The sequence below is a fragment of the Leptinotarsa decemlineata genome, unplaced genomic scaffold (assembly GCF_025532065.1).
Source record: "Leptinotarsa decemlineata unplaced genomic scaffold, Ldec_3_MD MMD2_tig00000035_RagTag_RagTag, whole genome shotgun sequence".
Taxonomy (NCBI): Eukaryota; Metazoa; Arthropoda; class Insecta; order Coleoptera; family Chrysomelidae; genus Leptinotarsa; species Leptinotarsa decemlineata.
In genome coordinates this window covers 22,713,445-22,735,736 of record NW_027412540.1, presented here as the reverse complement: position 1 = coordinate 22,735,736, position 22,292 = coordinate 22,713,445, and the positions used below count along the sequence as shown (strand labels likewise).

Below are 22,292 nucleotides of genomic sequence, written 5' to 3'. Positions count from 1 at the left end.
GCCATATGATAAATGTTGAGGCCGTAACGTTTGCTGAAGTAGATGAAATGTGGTTCGAATGAAAAAGTTGAAGAAGGCGATGAAATTAACCGACTATTTCAGAAATTAACAATCTGAGGCCCTACAAGAGAAATTGAATTGTTTGTTCCTGATTGTATTCATTTATTTATGGTAACCCCAAGTTACACGAGAAAATCATTGAATAATTATCATAGATAGATAGCCAGCACCTATACAAAATAATAATATTCAAGTGATACTTTACTGAGAGATTTTTATTAAACAGTTTACAAAACCGCAACACGTGTTTCGCCATAAAATAGTTTCCTCAGGCGTGTTTATACTGACTCAGTACTATACACATTCTTCAGGCGGCGTGCATATACTGAAAAAAATGTATGAAAAACAATGAAGACACTTCGGATAGATCAGGAGTTTATGAGTTCACTTGTGGTTCTTGCCTAAAACTTTATACTGGCAAAACAAGGAGAAATTTTTCCTGAAGAATAAAAGAACACAGAAGTAGTTTCCTGAAAATGAAGACCGATTAAAGGTTTGCAAAACATCTATTTGCAGAGGGGCATGACTTTTACGTTTCACATTTAGAAATTCAATTTGACATTCAATGTTTTGAAATGTTTGGAAATTAATAGATTTGAGAATTGGGAAAATTCATAAAAAGACCGAACATAATTGAATTCATTTTCTGAATCTGTTTATTACATGTCCATGTTATGAGTTGGAAAACTTTTTTTATGATGTTCGAATCTTCAATTAGTTTATATCGAAACCTCGGTAAGATTAGCCATTAAATAAATAAAAGGTCATATAATTAAAATGTTTATATTATATGAAGCAATTAGGTAGAATTTAGTCAGTATGAACAAGTTTGGGAAGGTATTGTATAGCAAAGCACTTGTGAATATAAACTTTCACGAACGGTTTCTGGCCGTGGTCTGAAGGTTTTTATGCATGACGTTTCGTCTATTGTTGCGATAAACATTTTCAAAGGCGATATGGTAAAGATCGCAATACCCGCGCTGGTGCTCTGGTTCTTGTTTCTGTTGCATCCAACGCATTGTGGGTTGGACATAACACTTTTCAATCAGTACTTGTCACAAGAATTGAAGATAGCGTTTCTCAACGTCAGGCAGGTTGTCAATCAATGGTTTCGAAGCCTTGGAACCGCTAAAAACAACTGGAGACTGTCCATAGGAGGCCAGGTCAAGGGCGACTGGGGTCCACTTCAGCCCAAGAGGACAGGAATTTTCGACTATGTGCCGTTAGACGCAGAATTTCAACAGTCAGGGAACTACAAAATGAGCTAAGTCTAGCAACGGGGACCCAAATTTCCGACTAGATTGTATGAAATCGACTTCGGGAAAGTAGATTGAGATCTATATGACCAGTCTAGGTACCTCGGCTTACAGCACGTCACAAAAGAGAAAAAATACAGTTCGCTTGGACGCACAGACGTTGGCAGCTAAGGCATTGGCGCATAGTACTCTTTTCTGACAAGTCTGAACTGACTCTTTCTGGGATGGTCGGGTTAGAGTATACAGAAGAAGAAATGAACGTGTTATTTCTTGCTGCTTATTTTCAACGGTCCCATTTGAAGGTGGATCAATAATGGTGTGGTGTGGAATGATACTCAATGATTGTACAGACCTTGTAGTCATTCGCAGCGGTTCCCTGAACGCCCAAAAGTACGTTATTGACGTGTCGGATGTCCAGATACGTCACAAAGCAGAAGCTGGAGGACACACTTCAGTTTGTATGCGTGATAGGGCCAGTCCTCACGCTTCAGAGGAAGTGCGTCAGTACCTACAAGCCCACATTATCACCACTTTCAGGTGGCCCGCTTGCAGCCCGGACCTGAATCCCATCGACCTGAATCCCCCTCTTTAGATAGGCTGAAAATCGCTCTTCGAGAAGAGAGGGATCGTTAGCCTCAAGAAAACCTCAGTAGGCCCATAAGAACCATGCCCCGGCAAATCAGCGCTGTGATGTCTGTCTGAGAAGAAAACACAAGATTTTGAGCCATTAGGGTAACACAAAAACAAAATTTTTTACTGTTAAAAAAATTTAAAGCTCGTAAAAAAATGGTCCTTCAATTGTTTTGAGGAGTGTAAGTACACAAGTTTGGTACTAATAATATTGAATAAATAGGAATAGTTCGTTTGTTACCACGCTGTATAGTTTCCTTACAAACCGAATATCTAATGGTATTGACTGTATTATATTAGCGTTTGTGGCATCGTAATGATATACACTGAACAAATGAGGTGAAAACCTCAAGGCAGAAAGAAATCGAATCCGGCATATACATTTATTCGAATGCCAACATTCGCAGGGTCTCTAATCCACCATCCCCCTGATATTTTATTCATTCTGAAGAAAATGTCTTTTCCTTTTTATGGTTTCCTATAGTACGAGCGGCCAATTCGCCTTTGTGTTATCAATCGTTATTTTTCTGCAAACGTGACTTAAATATGGATACAGGCCATCGCTAACGGATAGAATTATAAGGGAAATATAAGGAAGCCCCTCGAGATGGGAAGTAATCTCGATGGCAATGACGTTTCCAATTTAACGAAAAACGATACATCACCCCCTGTCACTCTTCGAGTTGAACAAGTTCGTATGGGACCAGGTAGGGGGTGATTATGTGACATATTGTCTAATGAATCCCCAATATTGAGCTTTGTTTGGTTATATATTTTTCTATACTTTCTTGTGGAGAGAATGAGAATTGAAACAGATAACTATGAACTCTTTTTGGAAAAAATGTAGATCAACTACAAATATTTTTCTTTAATTTGAACTGGAAGGAATTGTTTATCGAAAAAAAACTATTTCACCAGTGAATTGAAGGATCATATTTTTATAGCGTATGTACTGTAATATTCGGACTGCACTACTCCCGAAGACTTTTGAAAATTTTTAGATAGATAGATAGATAGATGTTTATTGACTATGTTATATAAAAAATTACATTTGTAGCAGGTAATGAGGTGAGGACAATTTTTATGTAGAAAATAGTAGAACACAGAATGCACTCAAGGTCAAAAAATAACCCAGGCATAAAATATTATAAGTAAAGATAAAAGTTGCCAAGCAGGCAATCAGACAAGTAGATTATTAACGTAGTTTATTAGGGAAATATGTTGGGAGGCATGTTTGTGAATATATATCTTAGTGTATGACAGAAAATAGGACAAAACTTTATATATTGCAGCCCATAAAGTCCTTAACTGTGTAGTAACAGTGGTGGAGAATATTTTCTTGACTTCTGCTTTGTATTGATTATATTTTAGGTTATTAATTTCGTCAGATAATTTGTTATATATCCTAATATCAACAGAGTTTTTGGCTGACTTGCTTAGACGATGTCTTGGTTCATTTCTGGTATTGTGGTTATGGAACAGTTCCTCATGAGCTATTCCTTTGCATTTTATTATGATTTCAATTTCTTCGTCATTATCTATACCATAATTCTAAAAAATTAAGCACTAAATTCTCATAAATAACGTTTTTGCCTTAATCTGAGTCTTGCAATGGCGTACGGAAATTATACCAAACAGGTGAGGAGAAATTATGATAAAATATATAGAATCACAACCTTGACAAAAATATTTTGGTTTTAATGCAATAATATTTCTGAGAATTCAGTGTCTACTATTATGGAAAAGAACTATAACAAAATTCTTACACAAAATTGTAATTGACGTATGGTTTAATTGACTTCAAGAATATCAAACATTTCATATCTGACCCACAATAGCGAATTATTTGTCATTCTACAGAATGACAAACTCTGAGAGAGTAGCATCTCATCGAATCTTTCATTAAGTACATCTCTTGTGTGTCGATCATCAAATGGGTGGTAACCTGTAATATCTTGAAATCTTCTGCGATGCCACTTAATAATAATAATAGCGTTAATTCACATTTGTTTTTCTCACATTGTCTTTATACTTAATTCAGTCCAATCAGTAAATAAACAAAGAGAAATCCCATTTGAAATCTTGAGGTTGCGCATGGGCCATCTTATTTCTTAACTTCAAAAACAAATTCATCTATTATGGGGTTTTATGTTGTGAATATGTGAAAATTGAAACTTCATGAATATGAAGTATAGAATAAAATTATATTGAAATATAAATTTAAAATAAATAAAGCCAATCACTATAAAGTATAATCTTAGGGATAATCCACAATAACCATTTTTTATCCTTTACTTTTTGAGAAGCGAGAACCTTAAATACATTGTGTATTTGATATAGATCGATATGGCATTTTACATAATTCAATTTGAATTAATATTTTCGAAGATATTACAGATTCAAATGCAGGAACATTGCGGTTGCGGCAGTACCGGCCAGGGGAGCAGGGACCACCACATTTTTTTCATTAATTTTTAATATTTTCTTCTGAAGAATTTCTAGTTTTTTCAGGTTTACAGATGGTACTGCACCCCAGGAAAGGATCCCATACTGTAAACGTGTTTCAACCAGTGCATGATATAGTTTCTTCTTTTGGGTAATGTCTAGAATTTTCTTGAATTTGAATAATAAAAGTATGATAGTTTTCGTTATTTAGTTACTTGCGCTATTACTTCTGTTTAAAAAAATCTGCCTGTTTGAAATCTGTTTTTCCGTTGACCAGCTGTCGCACCCCTACGAACGACAACTCAGAAGTACAAACTTTTGTGTGTCTTACCTTTTAACGTGTGATTCCTAACACTATGATTAAAATTTTGTTGGTTTGTCCCATGCGCAATTTAGTGATCATTGTATTGGATTGGATTACTTCCAGTTCAGGAATAACGTCCAGGTTCGAACGTGGTTGTTGTATACGAATATGGATATTGATTACATGGATAGTAACTTCGAAGGTGTGCCGTGTAAGCAAGTTGGGCTTCATTACATGGTATTTGGTCACTTCCACGCAACAATGCGATCCAGAGTGTGCGTTTCCATGTAACTATCCTGTGTTTCAGTGTTTTGTCACTGATAATGTCCAGTTACTGAATTGTTTGTGAGATCCACCTTCATACCTTAATTTTCATCTGGTGATTCCTCTCTTGGATCATCATCGAATATTGCCACTTCTATGATCATGGCGATTATCTTGATGACATGTTGTTTTTTTTAGGATACTTTCAACAGCTATTTTGGATTCATAAATAACGAACCAATAACCTTTCCTTTGTTTTTTTAATATCGTCGAATGGATTTTTGATTTTCGAAATTTCACCCAAGTTAGATATGGCGTATAGACTCAATAAAGAAACGTTGCAAATGGTACTTTCTTGAATTCCTTCAATAATCAACTATCTCTGTTGAAACTTTGAGATACAACTTAACACAAATGAGTGATTTAAACAACAGCCTTTATTTCAAGTGATAATTCAGCACAATACATTGGAAAAGTCGTTTAAATCGGATAACTAACCGATGTGGAGGAATTCTGTGACGTCATTATCATACATAATGTACGTGTTATTCAATAACTGGGATAACAGATGAAAGAAACGAATAACAGTAACAGTTTCGATCTTTCTCAAAATAATCATAGTCGAAACAAAACCATAACATTTGACATATCCACTCCTCAGTATTCACATTAAGTATTACACTATTTTATGTATCTCTTGCCATTTCCGTAGTGTTTTAATGCCAACAGTCTATGGAAATGTCACCGAATATCTACAACGTCAAGTTTTAATGTGACCTCTCGTCTACGTCTTATATCCTTGGAGAACTGGGGAGATTGCTAGTAAAGACGTGAGTCTAAATATAACCTGAGGGAGTCCTGCCGGATGTTTTGGTTTTGTGTTCTAGACCCCTGAAAGATATTAGGATGCTAAAACAGCGGCGTGGTCAAAAAGAGAGCAAACTTGCATATAACAGTAGTCATGAAATTCAGAGGTACTTTAAGTTCCTAACAAATTTGGATAAAGACGGAAAACTATAAAAAGGAAATGAAATGTTTTTGAAATTTATTCGTATCGAAAACAAACCATTTCAAATCAGTAATTAGTTGATATATATATATATATATATATATATATATATATATATATATATATATATATATATATATATATATATACTATAAATCAATTCAATTAATATGAAAACAATTGGAAACCTCCAAAGAAGGGGAGAAAAATATTAATAAATGCCAGTGAAAGCTGTGTTATTCACACATATTTTCGTCAGATACAAACGAAAAAAGCGAATCTATTTGAAACACCTACGTCTTTATTCATGTATCCAGTCCTAACGATAATCAATTACTCTTTTCCTTTCTGATTTTATTAAAACACATTTAAAATATAAACTGAGATATAACACATGAGAAAGGAATACAACTATAACTTTATTCACTTGGATACTCACAAATCAAATTGTATGTTTTCCGCAATAGATCAAAGAGTTACTGTTATATTGAAATGTAACAAATTTTTTACATAAACAGTTTGTAAAAGAAAATGGAAAATGATAGAGCAAGAAAACACCGAACGAAAACTCTTTGTGCAGCCAAAGAAAAATACTGATAACGCCATATCCTGTTCATTTCACTTTCGAACGGGATCAGCGTCAATTCTAGACCAAGTGATGGTGTGTATGTAAGTGAATATTGCCAAAAAAAATATACGAAACATCGATTCCTATTCAAAACGCCAATTTTGTATCATGTTAGTGATAATACTTACTAAAAGCATAAGGAACAGTGAGATGATCATTAGGAATAAGATAATCGCATAACCTGCATTGCCTCATGAATAATTGAATTTGTTAAATCCTATACAGAATGAGTAGTGTAGGAAATGAATCGGTCTTGCCAAATTGACAAAACATCGCTTTTATACAAGAAATCTACAATGTAATTTATACAGAGACAAGTGAGTGAAAATTCAATAATCGATTTACGAGAAGAAATAACAGTTGTGCTGAAAAGTTAGTATGCTAATATAAAAAAAACATTTTTCATGGAATTTTCCCATTTCATTTTCATAATACGATTTGTCTTTACCCTCAAAATAGGCCTTAGATGAATTTTTTCCAGCGAGTATTCTCATAAGGTCTGAGGACAGGAAAAGTCGCTGGAGACCAGATCTGGAGGAAACAGTGGATGCAGAAGCAATCGAAGCCCATTTCATGAAATGTTGCTATCGTTCCTATTGATTTGTGACATTGTCTTGATGAAACAGCACTTTCTTTTTCTTCAAATCGATCCGTTTTTTCGCGATTTTATGCTCAATGTTGATGTTTTTTTCCTGTTGAAGACAGTCCATGAATCTTATACCATGCGCATTCCAAAATACTGATACTATAATCTTGCTAGCCAACTGCTGCGTCTTTGCAGGCAGTGGAGTCGTTCACTACGTACAGTCCACTCAGATGACGATTCTGGTGTGAAATAATGGAGCCATGTTTCATCCATTGTCACATATCGACGTATAAATTCGAGTTTTTTGCATAGCAGTCCTCACATTCAATTTCGTACTTTCCAGACTTTGTCCTCTGGATTTCCTAAAAGGCTCTGTAGTGTATGATTTGTTTTAAATAAAATGGTATTTGATAAAATGGTATTCAAAACAAGTCATACACTACAGAGCCTTTTAGGAAATCCAAAGGTCAAAGTCGAGAATTCGGAAGTCTGGAATTTACGAAATTAAATGTAAGAACTGGGATGTAAAATATTATGAACAGACTAAAGGTTCTATTGAAATAAGATATATGGAACACTTGGCCAAAATATGGAAGACCATCATGTTTTGCAACAAAATCTTCCATAAATTTCAGGTCAAGTCAAGTCAAGTCAAGTCAAGTCAAGTCAAGTCAAGTCAAGTCAAGTCAAGTCAAGTCAAGTCAAGTCAAGTCAAGTCAAGTCAAGTCAAAAATGTTTATTAAGCTTCAGAATGAAATTACAAAGTATTGTGAAAGTGTGTTTTGTGTGAGGCCCTGCTATAGGCTTATGCCTCTTCAGGGTTGACCATAAACCTCGGTTCATTAGAATTAGTAGACAAGTTAACAACAGGCATCTAGATGCCTATGAGAGTGTAGAAATAGGTAAACATGATAATATTATAAATAACGAAGGTGGATCAATACATAATAGTTTACTATATAGCTTGTTGAAATAATATTTTCAATTGTCAGATTTACCGGATTAGTAAATAAGGCAACATTGTAAAATTGACACAGGTACCTAGCAGTATGTTGATAAAGTAATGTTTTATTAACACACCAAGTTCTTTTTCATTCATTCTCTTCAAGTAACAGAAGTTATTTCACTCGACATGTTCTATCCCACAAACTAATAGTCCAACAGCTGTGAAATATGTGTCTTCTGAAGGTTAGGGTTAACTAAAAATCATATGAATCTAATACTAGTAGCACCATCTGTGTGTTAGCCTACGAACTTTCCAGAACACCTAATAGTTGCAATTTCCCGAATTTCTACGAGGATAATTACATAACGAAATCAGTATTCGGCTTTACAGGCGTTTTTCTGGTTTACTCATAGGCTTCAAGCGCATAGTGGACTAGTGTCACAACGGAAACTATGTAATTTTAGTCGGATATGTTCGAAAAATTATAATAAATTTTCTTTTTTCTTACTGAATTATCATTATCCACGATCCATCAATCTCAGAAACTGAACAAAACTAAATTATACACCGTTCGTAGGGCTAGCTGATTATGTTTCATTTTGTGTATTAGTTAATCCAAAGATTCAGGAAGACCTCAATGCTTTTTTGGAATTCTGTTGCCTCAATAAATTAAAACTCAATATTAATAAATGTGCATGTATATCTTTTTGCAGAAACAACATACCGATACATATTCAATACTCCCTGGGCAATAATATTATTAACAGATTAGACCAAATTAAAGATCTTGAAATCTAATTTGATACAAAAATTACTTTCAATCCCCATATGAATTATGTAATGAATTCCTGCAGCAAAACCTTAGGATTATTCTGCAGAATATGCAAAGACTTCAACAACGAGGCAGAAATCAAATTTATTTACTATGCATTTGTTTATAGCAAACTTAATTTCGAAAGTGTCATACGGAGCCCCCATTATAATCTGTTTAAATCTGTTCTGTTTTTCCGTTAATCAGCCGTCGCCCCCATACGAACGACAACTCTCAGAAGTTGAGAAACTTGTGCGAGCTAAGGACTAACGAGGTCTTACCTTTTAACGTGTGATTCCTAATATGCATAAATTACGATTAGAAAGACTACAGAACAGATTTGTAATGTTCTTGCATTTCAAAATAACGAAGATTTATGTAACACTTGGCATTAGCGAAATTCAATCTCACTACAAAATACAGCTTCTAGAACAATGAAGAATAATAAACGACTCAGTTTTTATTTATAAAATTTTAACAAACTGTTATGACTCACCAAATCTAGTATCAATTATTTTTTATCACGTTCCGCATAGGAACACTAGAAACAGAAATCTACTTGCCAGTCCGAATTTCAACACAAATTTGGACAAAAACTCCCCAATTACTAGAATGTGTGATTCTTTCAACAAATATTGTAGTAGTGTAAATGTTTTCTCTATTACATTGAAATCCTTTAAAATAACGATGAAAAGAATATTCAACACATAGCAAAAATAATTGGTTAGTATGTATGAAATGTATTAATTCATTAATTTTTATTTTTTCTTGAATCTGTTGACACCGTGTACCTCTGTAACCACTACTATCAGTGGATGCTTCCATGGGTATTTACGTGTTTGTATACCAAATTTTGAATAAATAAATAAATTATAATTTTTGCAGGAGAATACGATAAGAGAAGCAGCAGGATGTTCATCGGTCTTTCATAATATTTTTGAGACGATAAAAAACAAAATTAATGTCTGGAATTCACAGTGAAAGACACATGAAACGATATGGTTGAAGATTCTCGTGAAACAAACCCCGAAACGCTATCAAAGGCGGAAATGACTTGGCCGACGACTCTGCCATAAACAAAGATCTCACCGTTATTTAAATGGTAGTATCAGTCATTAAAACCGAATGTAATCTGAAATTACTCAATGGAGTTCTATACGTGAAATGATAAACAGAATGTAGATGAAAAAAGTAATGCAGATGATATCAGTAGACATGAAGTATGACCTGGGTGCGTACTTTTATTGTACTTTTATTATCTTGGTTACCGTTTTGTTTATACTTATACCTTTGAAAAATACCCATTCATTAGGCGTGTGCGTGGAAAAAAGCCATTAGGAAAGGGATTGTTGATGAATAACTTTGCTGGCACCTCGTGTAGTGGGATTTTATATTAGCACTGATTTGCGGCCATTTCAGTAACTAGGAAATGTATTGATGGATGCTTTGCAGATAGCGAAAGAATTAAAATAAGCCCAGTAGGTTGTATAGTCTCTTTCTTTAAAATTAAATGAAACAAAGTGTGCTTGAGATATCATCGACATTTTTTATTCCTTTGAAAGCTCTATTGATGCTACTGTGTGTGGCAACGATAGGTTGCCTTTTATGTTTCGGCATTTGGCAACCATAGTGTTGCAATCTGGCAACTGACAGCTCTATGGTAAAGTTGGACATTTTTGAGCTTATACGTACTCAGAACGTTTTGATATACGCGCGCTATTTGTGTTGTTTACAGTAACTCAAAATATTCATCTCGGCCCAAAATGGAATTAAATCGTGAACATTTTCGTGCGATTATTTTTCACAACTATCGACGTGGATTAACTCAGCAACAGTGCATGGATGAACTTAATTTGATTTATGTCGATGAAGCTCCGTCAAGGACCAATGTTTATCGATGGTTTGGTGAATTTAATCGTGGTCGTAGATTTCGTGAAGGTCGTCCAAAATTAATTGTTTTTCCGAGAACCATTGATGCTATGCGCGAACTGATATTGCAAGATCATCATGTGACCTATCGTGAGATTAAGACAACCTTAGGCAATAGTGGGACTAGCATACATTCAGTATTCCATAAACATTCGACTGTCAAAAAAATTTGTTCGCGTTGATGATGAATCGAGAATTTATGCGTATGAGCCCGAAAGTAAACAGCAGTCGACTGTATGTGTGTTTCAGGATGAGCCAAATCCAACAAAAGTTGTTCACGCACGAAGCACTTCCAAGAAAATGGTCGCCTGTTTTTTCGGAAAAACTGGACATGTCGCAACCGTACCACTAGAATAACGGAGAACAGTAAATTCTGAGTGGTACACAACCATTTGTTTACCAGTTGTCTTCCAAGAAATCAGAAAAATCAACCGTCGAAGAAGGACCACTTTTCATCACGACAATGCAAGCCTTCACACATTGGCTCAAACAACTGCATTTTTGAGCACCCAAAACATCGATTTGATGAGTCATCCGCCGTATAATCTTGACTTGGCATCGAATGACTTCTTTTTATTCCCGCACGTAAAAACAAACTGACAGGTCAACGTTTTGCATTTTTGAGCCGATCTATTACTTTAACGATTCTTTTAGGTCTTGACCGAAGTAGGAGAAACATCAGTTGAATCCTTTTTTACATTTTCTGAGCTATTGACTAAAGATGGCAACTCAGAATCTCTTACATGAAAGTTTTTAATCTGGTTCAAATGTTTTTTTACGTTTGCTATTTTTTTTACTATGATTGCTCTGATCCATTCAACGACATCTTTTTTCCTTTATCACGAACGACCACACGTTCACCAGGTTCATAAACTAAAAATCTTTTACCTCTAGAATACACTGTGGCTGTTATCAATGGTCAAAATACGATGGAACACCCTATAGTATTATGAATTCAGGCTGAAGTTAAACCCTACAGAATTCTCTACTGTTTATTTTCGGGTTGATAAACCAAATATATACGATGTTTTCAATGAGTATCTGATACTTCACAAGATTTCTCAGGTATTTGAATGATAATGAGATCACATAGAAGTGGGTCTGCGAGGTTTTCTGCTTTGGAATGCAATAAATGAAAGATTCGTCATTACTGTTGCTTTTTCTGAATAATTTGTGGAATGATTCAAATATTAATCAATAGTTGAAGTTTTTTATAGCGTGAAATACATAAATTTACCTTTGTTTCGCTCACATATGTTTTCTGCTGCTCTATTCAACTGAAAAGTATGCATATTTGAATTCCTCGAGTGAAAAAATTTCCGAGATGTGATTAGCTTCCAAATTTCAACACTGTTTCGAAAAATATTTTGAAAATTTCAATGACCTGTATCTCAAAAAAGAAAGTATTGGACACTTTTTACCTCAGAAATACCTGAGGACTATGAAATATCTAAAGTTTGAAAGGTGTATAAAATATTTGAAATATGGTTATTACTTGTAAATAATGTACTGCTTTCCTAGATTATATGAAGAATTGAAAAATGTCCCAAATTAATAAAATACTTTCTTGAAGATCCTACATCTAACTTATGGCTTTGTACCACTAGTAAATGTTTGAAACTGAAAGTGATACTCACCTAGTTGAAAGCAGACTCTCGAACCTCTACTATAGCATTGCAGAGGGTGATTATGTAATCTGTAACAAAAACCAAGAGTCAGAGTTTTTCAGTCAATTTGTTGAGAATTGAATTTATGGATGTTAATGGATACTTTTAGAGTATTTGTAGATTCAGGAAAAACTTTAATTGATGTGTGATAGAATTGGCTGATAATTGAAGAAAACCCATTGCGTATTCAAGTAGGCCACACTCTATTTTGAGAGTCTCGATATGTTTGTGAAATATTTATATTTGATGTTTGAATTTTGAATCAGTTTCAAATCACAAAAGAGAGCCCAAGAAAGCCAAGATCAAAAAAGCACACCAAGTTCGATCAAATTTCGAAGTTTTGATTACTGTTTTCTTCGATTACCGTAGCGTAGTGCATCGGGAGTTCTTGTCACATGGTTGTAAGGTCAATAAGGGGTATTATCTTGAAGTTATGCGTTTGGTATTGTGCAAAAGTAATTCATGGCTTTTGCGATAATGCATCTGGTCATTCGTTATTGCTTGTTTGAGAGTTTTTGGCCAAAAAAACAACACCGTAGTCATGTTTCAGCCACCGTATTCACCAGATTTGGCTTCCTGCGACTTTTCCGACTCAAAGCAGAAAATGCATATCAGAATTGCCTCGAAGATTCGAAAAAACCTTACTGTTTGAAAATACAGCGTACATCCAGAAGTACGGCTGGATTATTCCGTAAATCACGCTCGCACGATTCATTTCCACCTGCAGATCCACCGATGGAAATGTCACAAGATGAAACCATGATTACTACTCTACCTCAGTGATTGGATGTTTACAAATTAATCCTCCTCTCAAATATTAGGACAACCCTTGATGACCATGACTATAAAAGCGTTTCTAGTCAAAGGGTTCTGATTGAATGTTGATTAAGTCAGGTCCTTTGACAGTTTTAATCCATTGGATAGATATTTTGACCAATATTCACAAGATAATACTCAGTAGGAGGGCAAGTGCTTCATATTCAATTTGTTTATTGAATGAAAAATCCACGCCTGTTATTCCAAAATAGGCCTATTTCACTGTTTAGTGCCATTTCTATGTTAGCATAATTTTTATTTCACCGATAAAATTTTTCGTACTACAGAAATGTGGACAATCATATTGTTTCGTTTGAGGACAATGTCGATGAATTCAGAGACTTTCGGACGTTTCAAAAAAACCACATACGGCTCTTAGACTTACTTATTACAAAAAACTAACGGAAAATCAGAATTTTCCATTTTTGAATCTGTGAGAAACTTACTCATAGTGAAACCAACATCTTCGTAAATAAAACAGATTATTTCGATTTCTTGTGCGTTTTTCTATATAGGTATACTTACCAATAACGGCGATTATGTAATCTTTTATTAAAAAAAAGATAAAAATAAAATAAAAACAACAATAAAAATTAATTGGCGCTCCGGGGCGACTTCATTGATTCCAGTAGCGCATTTGCTTTTTCAGCTGCAGGAAAACCCGGAAAAACCTGCAGCACCACATCATCTGAAGATCTTGATCTTTACGAAATCTTTGGGTAATTATTTTCAAAACTTTAATTTTTTTCTTCATTTCATTAAAAATAGTCGTAGCCAGAACTCTATCTAGATCAACTTTCACTGAACCATGTCTTATTTATTCATTCATAGGGATACAAACAGAAAATATCAAAAAATATCCTTATTTTACATTTGAAAGATAGTGAGTAAGCAATATATAAACATTAAGTACATTACACTAGTAACAAATAAGAGAAAAATGAAATAAACAGTATACCAAGAACGGATAACTGATTAAAAATAAAGGTAGATTTATTACAGTTTTTCAATTTAAGGAAAAATAAACTCAGTTTTACAATATCATTGCAATAACTATTGAAGGATCTGACAATTCTGCATAAAGGAGAGTTTTTACCTGAATTGGTTTTTCAAAATGAGGTAGCAAAGGGATCGCGGTTCCGCAAGTCTCTGCAAGGTGTATTCAATGAAATTTTTTGGACTTGGGACAAGCGACACGATTATTGAATATTTTGTGCAACATTATTGCATACCTGAAATTTTTCACGTTATCTGTAAGAGATAACATGGAATAATTTTTGAAAACTGGATGAAGATTTCTATTGATTACAAAAATGTATGTTTTACGGGCTAATTGTTTGACGAATTTATTATCAACATTTTACACCCACGTGCATCTGATCATCTATACTTAAACTATTTTTTTTCAACTCAAAACGGGACGTCCATATATAACATACCTATGTATGTGTTTAAGTATGGTCCATGCAGTATGGACCATACTCAATACTGTATCGACTCATTAAAGAACCTTTTGATGATAATAATAATAATAATAATTCGTCTTTATTATTTCCAATATTAGGTAATTACTAGTTTATTACAAAATTTTTTATTACAGGAAACTAAAAGGGGAAGTTCAATTTATTTTCATCTGAGGACGATAAAAATAACCTGTTTTTCCACTTAACTTCGACAGTGGTTATTGTGACAGTGATTATTAAATTATATGCAACATATTATATTTTCAGTCGTATTTATGTTTTTGGGAGGAAAAAATTTGCTTCAATAAAGATGGTGATGATTTTAAATAAGGTTGAAATTCTTGGCACGTTCAGTTTATATTGATTTTCGTTATCAACATCGCCATCAGAACTGAAACCTGCAAGTGATTTTTTTCCGATGTTCACAATTTATTCATTAAAGAAAATATTATCTTTACTGGAGCATTTGTGCATGTAGACATACCATATATTCAATTAAAATACAAACATTTTCATGTCGCAGATTGTTGGTGCGAAAATGTTTGAATACTTCCACCCAATAAGTTTCTGTGTGAACTTTTAAATTATTCCGGTCTGTAATTTTTTGTGGAGTTTCGTAGTTCACAATTAATGAAAATCCGTCAAATACTTAGTCCATTCTACCAAATGTTCACGACTTGTTTTATAAAATTCTGTAGCTGTTCATTTAACAAAATCTTCATAACTATCATCTTTCAGTTTTATGATTAAATTGCAATTACTAAATGGAAGAAACTGATTGTTTTCTTTCTTAATCAAATTCTGAATGAGTTGCTTGATTTCGTTTGCAGCGTTAATTGCCGATAGAGTTTGACCTTCAACCTTCAAAATAGCTTGGCGAAAACTTGTTGACTGAGCGTGTAAAAAACGAAGCCATAATTCAGATGTAGGATCTTCAAAAAAGTTTTTTATTGATTTCATTTTTCAATGCTCGAAAAATAATTCTTTAACGGCTGATACATTTTCAAAACTCTCTCCAAAGCAGGCATCAGCGCAAGCTAGCGAGATTTGCTGTAGCCGAGCATTTGGTGATGTTCTATTTCAGCTTCAGCCCAAAATTCTTTTAGAGCTTCAACTCCAACCGTATAAATATAAAAAAAATCATATATTTTCACAATAATGCTTTCATAATCTGAAGGTAGGCCGTCTGCAGCAGATTTTATAGCATTTTGAATTATATGTGCTCCACATCCGATACCTATCAACGGTTTTTTCAGAGCTGATTTCAGAAAAAGGGACTATTTTACGTCCCAGATCATTACTTGGGGACAACGGGACAGATAGTCGAATTAAGGGACAGTCCCGTTCAAAACGGTACGTCTGGTCACATTATCCATACTCCAAACTCTGTTGACTCAATATCAATGAATCTACAGGGGAGAAACTATATTGTTGTTCTATTATTTTATTTTGAGTATGACCTAAAATAATTTCATGCATAATTTTTTCAAACAGTTTTCCGGGAAAACATAGTCTACTAATAAGTTCATTATTTTTGATTTTACGCTTATCACCACATTTGAGGAATGGCAAGACGATAGACGATGTCCACTTCACGTCTAAAATACTGATTGAGATACATCTGACAGTCAAGCGGCGTTTGAAGGTCTTGGCTACTACTGAGCAACCTCTAAATTGGTAGCAAATTGCCCATAACGACTCTCCTTGATAGGCAAACTTAACAGATTGTCTCTGGTCTAGATTCCTGGCAATACTGCCCTGGAAGGCAATGAGACTGCTGACTCCCTTGCCAGAGGAGGGTGCGGCAAGCAGCTTCATTGGATCAGAACCTGTCATTGGCATCGCTTTAGGCTTTGCCAAACAAACATTGAACACCTGGATGGCAAGAAGTTTTATAGACTTCTGGCAGAATCTTCCAGCATTAACTCACTTCAAGGCGTTTATTCACCCTTCGAAGCTTGATACAGTTGTTGGACTACAGTAAAGATGAACTACGATGTTTAACGGACCTTCTTACAGGTCCTTGTCATTTCAATCATTATATGCAGAGACTAGGACTGTCGGAAGACAGTGTGTGTCGCCTCTGTTTGGAAAATGTAGAAACAGCAGAGCGCATACTTTGTCCTGCCCCGCTGGGGACCGAATCAGGTTCAGCAGAGCCATACTCTCACCATCTGACCTGAAAGACCACTCACCATACAAACTAATCGGCTTTGTTGAGAAGGTAGGTTTATTTGGTCGAGTGTGAATAGGTGTTTGCCACAATAAACCCTTGCGGCTTGCGGTAGAGGAAAGAATAGACCCACTCACTTTGGATCTAACCTAACCCAACCATATTTGACATGTTTTGTTTTTTGATTGCTCAAATATTTGTTATTCCATGAACGTCGAAAAATTATTCTGCACAAAACTTTGTCTTCTCCCCAGTTTAAACAATTGAATTGAATTGTAGATACTAACATTCAAAACGTCGTGCAGTAACTTCCTAATTTTTCATTATCTATGTGTTACAATTTATGTTATTTTTATTTAATTTTTCCTGCAGATATATATTTGTCATTTCAATTATCGTTAAAGCATTCTCTATGTCATAATGTCATTTTTTCTACACCCGTACTCTAACAATACACTTATATGACCATAATCCGTTTCATAATGATATCCATTATGATACAGATTTTTCATAACGATACAGATTATCAACCAATAGAAACCCATAATTTTTCAATCAAGAATCCTGTTCCTTTGTTTGTCCTAGATTCTAACCTAAGTAACTAATTGCTTTATTTGTCAAAATCAGTTTTCATATTACCTACCTATATTATCAAAATGTCTGAAAACAGCGATATAGAAGGAATACCATCGACTCCAATATTTTTAAAAGATCAGATTAATTACAGTTGTTATATTCAATATAAATATAATTAGAATCTTTATAGCTTTCATATATCCATGATAATACCATTTAGTTCGTGTTTTTTTAAAAAATATGAGTTAATTACTGTAAATGTGTTCAATACAAATATAATATTTATAGTTTTTCATTATTTATCGGGTTTAGAAAAAATAGCGTATGCAACTCTCATGTAATGGTTATTAATACACTCGCATATACCATACAAAACTCGCCTTCGGCTCGTTTCGTATCCCGGTAAATGCTCGTGTCTTAATAACCATCATTACATGATCGTTGCATAATATACTATTATGTCACAATAATTTTTCAATTTTATAAATTGTCATTCTTTCATATTATTAAAACTTTCGTCAATATGATCTTCACAAAAAAACACCTACACTTTGTGGTAGATGGAGGTAAAATATATTTATTTCTATACATTTTAGCTGAAACTCTGTAGAGGATTGCAGTGGAATGATTTTCACTTGGTGGTATTTTGAAGCGTTTTTGTATAAGCGGATAATGTATACATAGTCAGAGGTTAATACGGAATTATTCATCGAATGACGCTTCAGAATTCGAATGCCGCAGTGCATATTGGAAGAGCGGACGGATATGCCTATTCATGTGATTTAGATGCGTGGAAAATAGTTTCAGCGATTATTTAAATTGCGTTGTATGATGTGGTCCAAAACCAAGAGGTAAAAGCTAAGCCTATGGCCGTGCTATACCATAGTGGTGTTGTGAAATTTAGTTATTGGAACAATTTGAAAGGTATATGGTGTTTCATTTCGACCGAAATCAAATGGAATCGCTATCAGCATAATGAGATAAATTAAAGCCGAATAGTTGATTTTGACAATTTATATTTGCTACTCACAAAGTGAGTATTAACGTTTTGAAGAGCTTTCGAAAATTGTTGGATTCATTCCATTGTTCACATATTTGATAATCCACGCCGGAAAATAATATTACAAACAACAAGAGAATAATGAATTAAATACGTTGTTCATATCAACAGAAATGTATAGAATTTACAGTGAAAAATTACCGAAACTTGTTGAAATTTTGTTATTTTTTATTGAATTGAATTAGAATATTTGATACAGAAAAGTTGTTTTCCGACAGTCCGAGTCTCTACATATGATGAATCAAATGACAAACTTGATACCAAACAACTGTTTGGTATCAAGTTTGGAAGGGTGAATAAACGCCTTGGAGTGAGCCAATCCTGGAAGATTGAGCCAATCCTGGGAGATTCTGCCAAAAGTCCATAAATCTTCTTGTCATCCAGGTTTCAATCTTTGTTTGGCAAAGTCTAAAGCGATGCCAATGACAGGTTCTGGTTCGATGAAGTTGCTTGCAGCATCCTTCTTTCCAAGGGGGTCAGCAGCCTCATTGCCTTCAAGGTCGGTATGGCCAGGAATCCAGACCAGATACAATATGTTGAGTCTTCCTATCGAGGAGCGTCGATTTTGGCTATTTGCTACCAATGTAGACGTTGCTCGGTAGGAGCCAAGATCTCCCAACGCCGCTTGACTGTCCCAGGATATTTTTATTGGCTTGTGTATGAGGTTGGATTCTTCCAATCTCTCCGCACACAATTCAATAGCGTAAATTTCCGCTTGAAATACAGTCGCATAGGTTCCTAGGCAGGTTGATATCCCCTGGGTCTGCGACTGAAAACACCTGCACCGGAATCGAAAGGTGTTAATAAAATCCCCCATATATTAAAAAACTGGGTCTACCAACATTCATTATCTACACTTGAATAACTCTTGTGTTCTCACCAGAAAAATTTCAAAAGCAACGCATTCAAAAAATATCTACTAACAGAAAAATCATGACATTAAATACCGAGCCTTTGTGGAACATTATATAAATGCGAAACAAAGGACACTATTCAGAAAGAAATGAAATGAAACATGGTTGAAAGCAAGACATGCCTGAGGAACCAATTGGAACATTTTTGTGTATTAAATCACATCCATTATGACCCTTTCATTGTTGAAAGGAAAGCTTTTGAATATGTTACAACGTAGAGAAAATTAAATGTCTGAATGTCTATTAATAATTTATTGAAATTCGTAGGGAAGTGGTAGCGCCATTCATTTCTTTTATTAACAGAAATAATACGCTTGTCTGACAAAGGAAAATGAAATCTATCAAGAATTCAAACACATTCGTGCATGACTCATAACGAGCCTCACAATAATTGGCATAAAGCTATTGTTTCAAATAATTACTTTGAAATAATTGATAAACTTCTGATGCTAATATGAGACTAGCAGTAAAAAGTTTCAGATAATATTTCAAAAATGAGTTCTTGTCATTCATTCATACTTGGAAAATAACTATAAAATGAATTGAAATGGTGGTCAGTCATTTCTCGATATCCGAATAGGAAGAAGACTAAATAGACAATAGAAGAATGAGAAATGTGCAGAAAAATATTGATTTCTTTGATTAAAATTCATATACCAGTTAATAAAGACACTTCATCTCCATCTACGAATGATGGTCTAACATGGTCACATTGAATTTGAATACCTGGAGATCAAATCCATGAGACAAATGTCCCACCTTTCTTCGATGTTCCAGACCAGATCCAGATCAAGGTTGCAAGTTATGTTCGCGTTTCTAATCTGGCGGATGGCTCTTCTCTGGATGTAATCCAGCACCTTCAGGGTATGCTTAGGGGCGGAACTCCATACATGAGAACAATACTTCAAAGAAGGTCTGATCTGAGCTTTATAATAATAATAATAATGGTCTTTATTGGATGAAATACAATATAACATCCAAAAAGCGAAGTTCAAAACTGCAGTGTAGAACACTACAGGTTTGTTCTACCACTTAACCGCCACAGCTAGCTACGAGAACTGGCAACAACAAAAAAAATAAAACAAATACAAACAAAAAACAAAAAAAATGGAAAAAGTAATACATTATACACCTGATATCAATCAGCATTCCAATAACAACAAAAAAAGAATATACATATGGATAAACTATTGAGTATTTAAGTTTGTTTACCTAATAGTTCAATTTTCAATTTTTGCCTAAAAATACCTATTTTGAAATGTTTTGAATGAGGGGAAAGTTTATTGTAAACGTTGCATATCTGATACGTAAATGATCGTTTGAAAAATTCATGAGTGTGTATTGGAGGAGTTAATAACCCTTTATGCCATACATTCAAGTTGTGTACGTCAGTCCAAAAAGTAATTTTATTATATAGATAGGTCGGAATCTTATTGCAGATAACCTTATGATAGAAACACGCTGAGTGTAATGACCTTCGGTTTTCCATATTGAGCCAACAAGTTTCTGACAGCTTTGATGAGATTCTGTTCCTTCTACGTACCCCATGAATTAGGCGAAGGCAGTAGTTTCGAATCTTTTGGAGTATTTTCTTGTTCCTAATTGTGAGGCATGGTCCATAGAGTATATCTGCATAGTTCAAAGATGAAAGAACGAGACTGTCACATAAAGTAATTTTTGTGTTTTTAGGGAGGAATTTTCGATTTCCGTAGATCAGCTTGAGTGAAAGGTAAGCTTTCTGGATTAATTTATTCACATGGGAATCAAATCGGAGATCACTATCTATAGTCATCCCAAGATTTTCAGCTTCCTTCACAATTTCCAATACATTAGAAACTATACTAATATTGAGTTGTTGTTTTACAACATCTCTGTGATTTTTTGGACCGAATATTAGTAATTTCGACTTAAATGTATTATTTATTAAGCACATATTTTCAGCAAGGGATGGAAATGTATCGAGATCATGACTGATCCGCCTATTAGCGTCATTTACTCTGTGTGGTTCAAAAGAATAATAGATTTGGGTGTCATCGGCATAAAGACGTACATTGCAATACTGAAGGCATTTCACTAATTGACTGGTGTATATCGTAAATAGGAGAGAGCCAAGAATTGATCCCTGTGGAACGCCTGGCGTCTATTGTGTAGATAGTTTCGAAAAAAAAAAAAAAAAAAAAACTGAATCATCTGACAAGCCAATGTAGTGTAAGATCGACAATAACAGCTCATGATTGATGATGTCAAATGCCCTGCTGAAATCTAGAAGAGAATTTCGAAGTATTTTTTCAATTCCTTTTTTTGAAGTAATACCACCTCATACTATCATTGAAGTTTTTGAACAGATGCCTTAATATAGTTACCGTTTTCGTTTAATAGGTATTATCAAACTCGATGGTTCTTTAGAAATAATTTTACATATAAATTCTTTATGCTTCATCAACTAGAGATGCTCCTCCGAACTATCTTTTAATTTCCAATTTTTTTTTGTAAATCCGTGTCTATCATGAACACGTTGTAGCAGGAAACATCCACGTCAACTTGAAAAATCCAAGATGTTAGGGTGATCTATTTCAGGGACTCCAAGTGCGTTTGTAAGGGCATCTGCTTCGTGAAGGAAATCCGGAAACCATTACAATGTGTCTTTTGGCTTCCGTAAGGAGTTAAGAGATATATAATGTCGCAAGGGGAAAATTCCTTTCGAAAGGGCGAAAACCTAATCAGTTTGAATAGTGACAGTTAGTACAGTGGCGAA

The 22,292-nt window shown here is 34.4% G+C and overlaps 1 protein-coding gene across 4 annotated transcripts in view; it reads right to left on the bottom strand.

Moving 5' to 3' along the window:
* The window catches only part of LOC111516172 (irregular chiasm C-roughest protein), a 232,808-nt gene that overhangs the window by 104,450 nt on the left and 106,066 nt on the right, over nucleotides 1-22,292 (bottom strand). For all 4 annotated transcript variants that reach the window (XM_074172023.1, XM_074172026.1, XM_074172025.1 and 1 more), the window contains one exon: nucleotides 12,506-12,564. The gene's annotated coding sequence lies outside the window, so the exon portion shown is untranslated. The remainder of the gene's footprint in view (nucleotides 1-12,505; nucleotides 12,565-22,292) is intronic.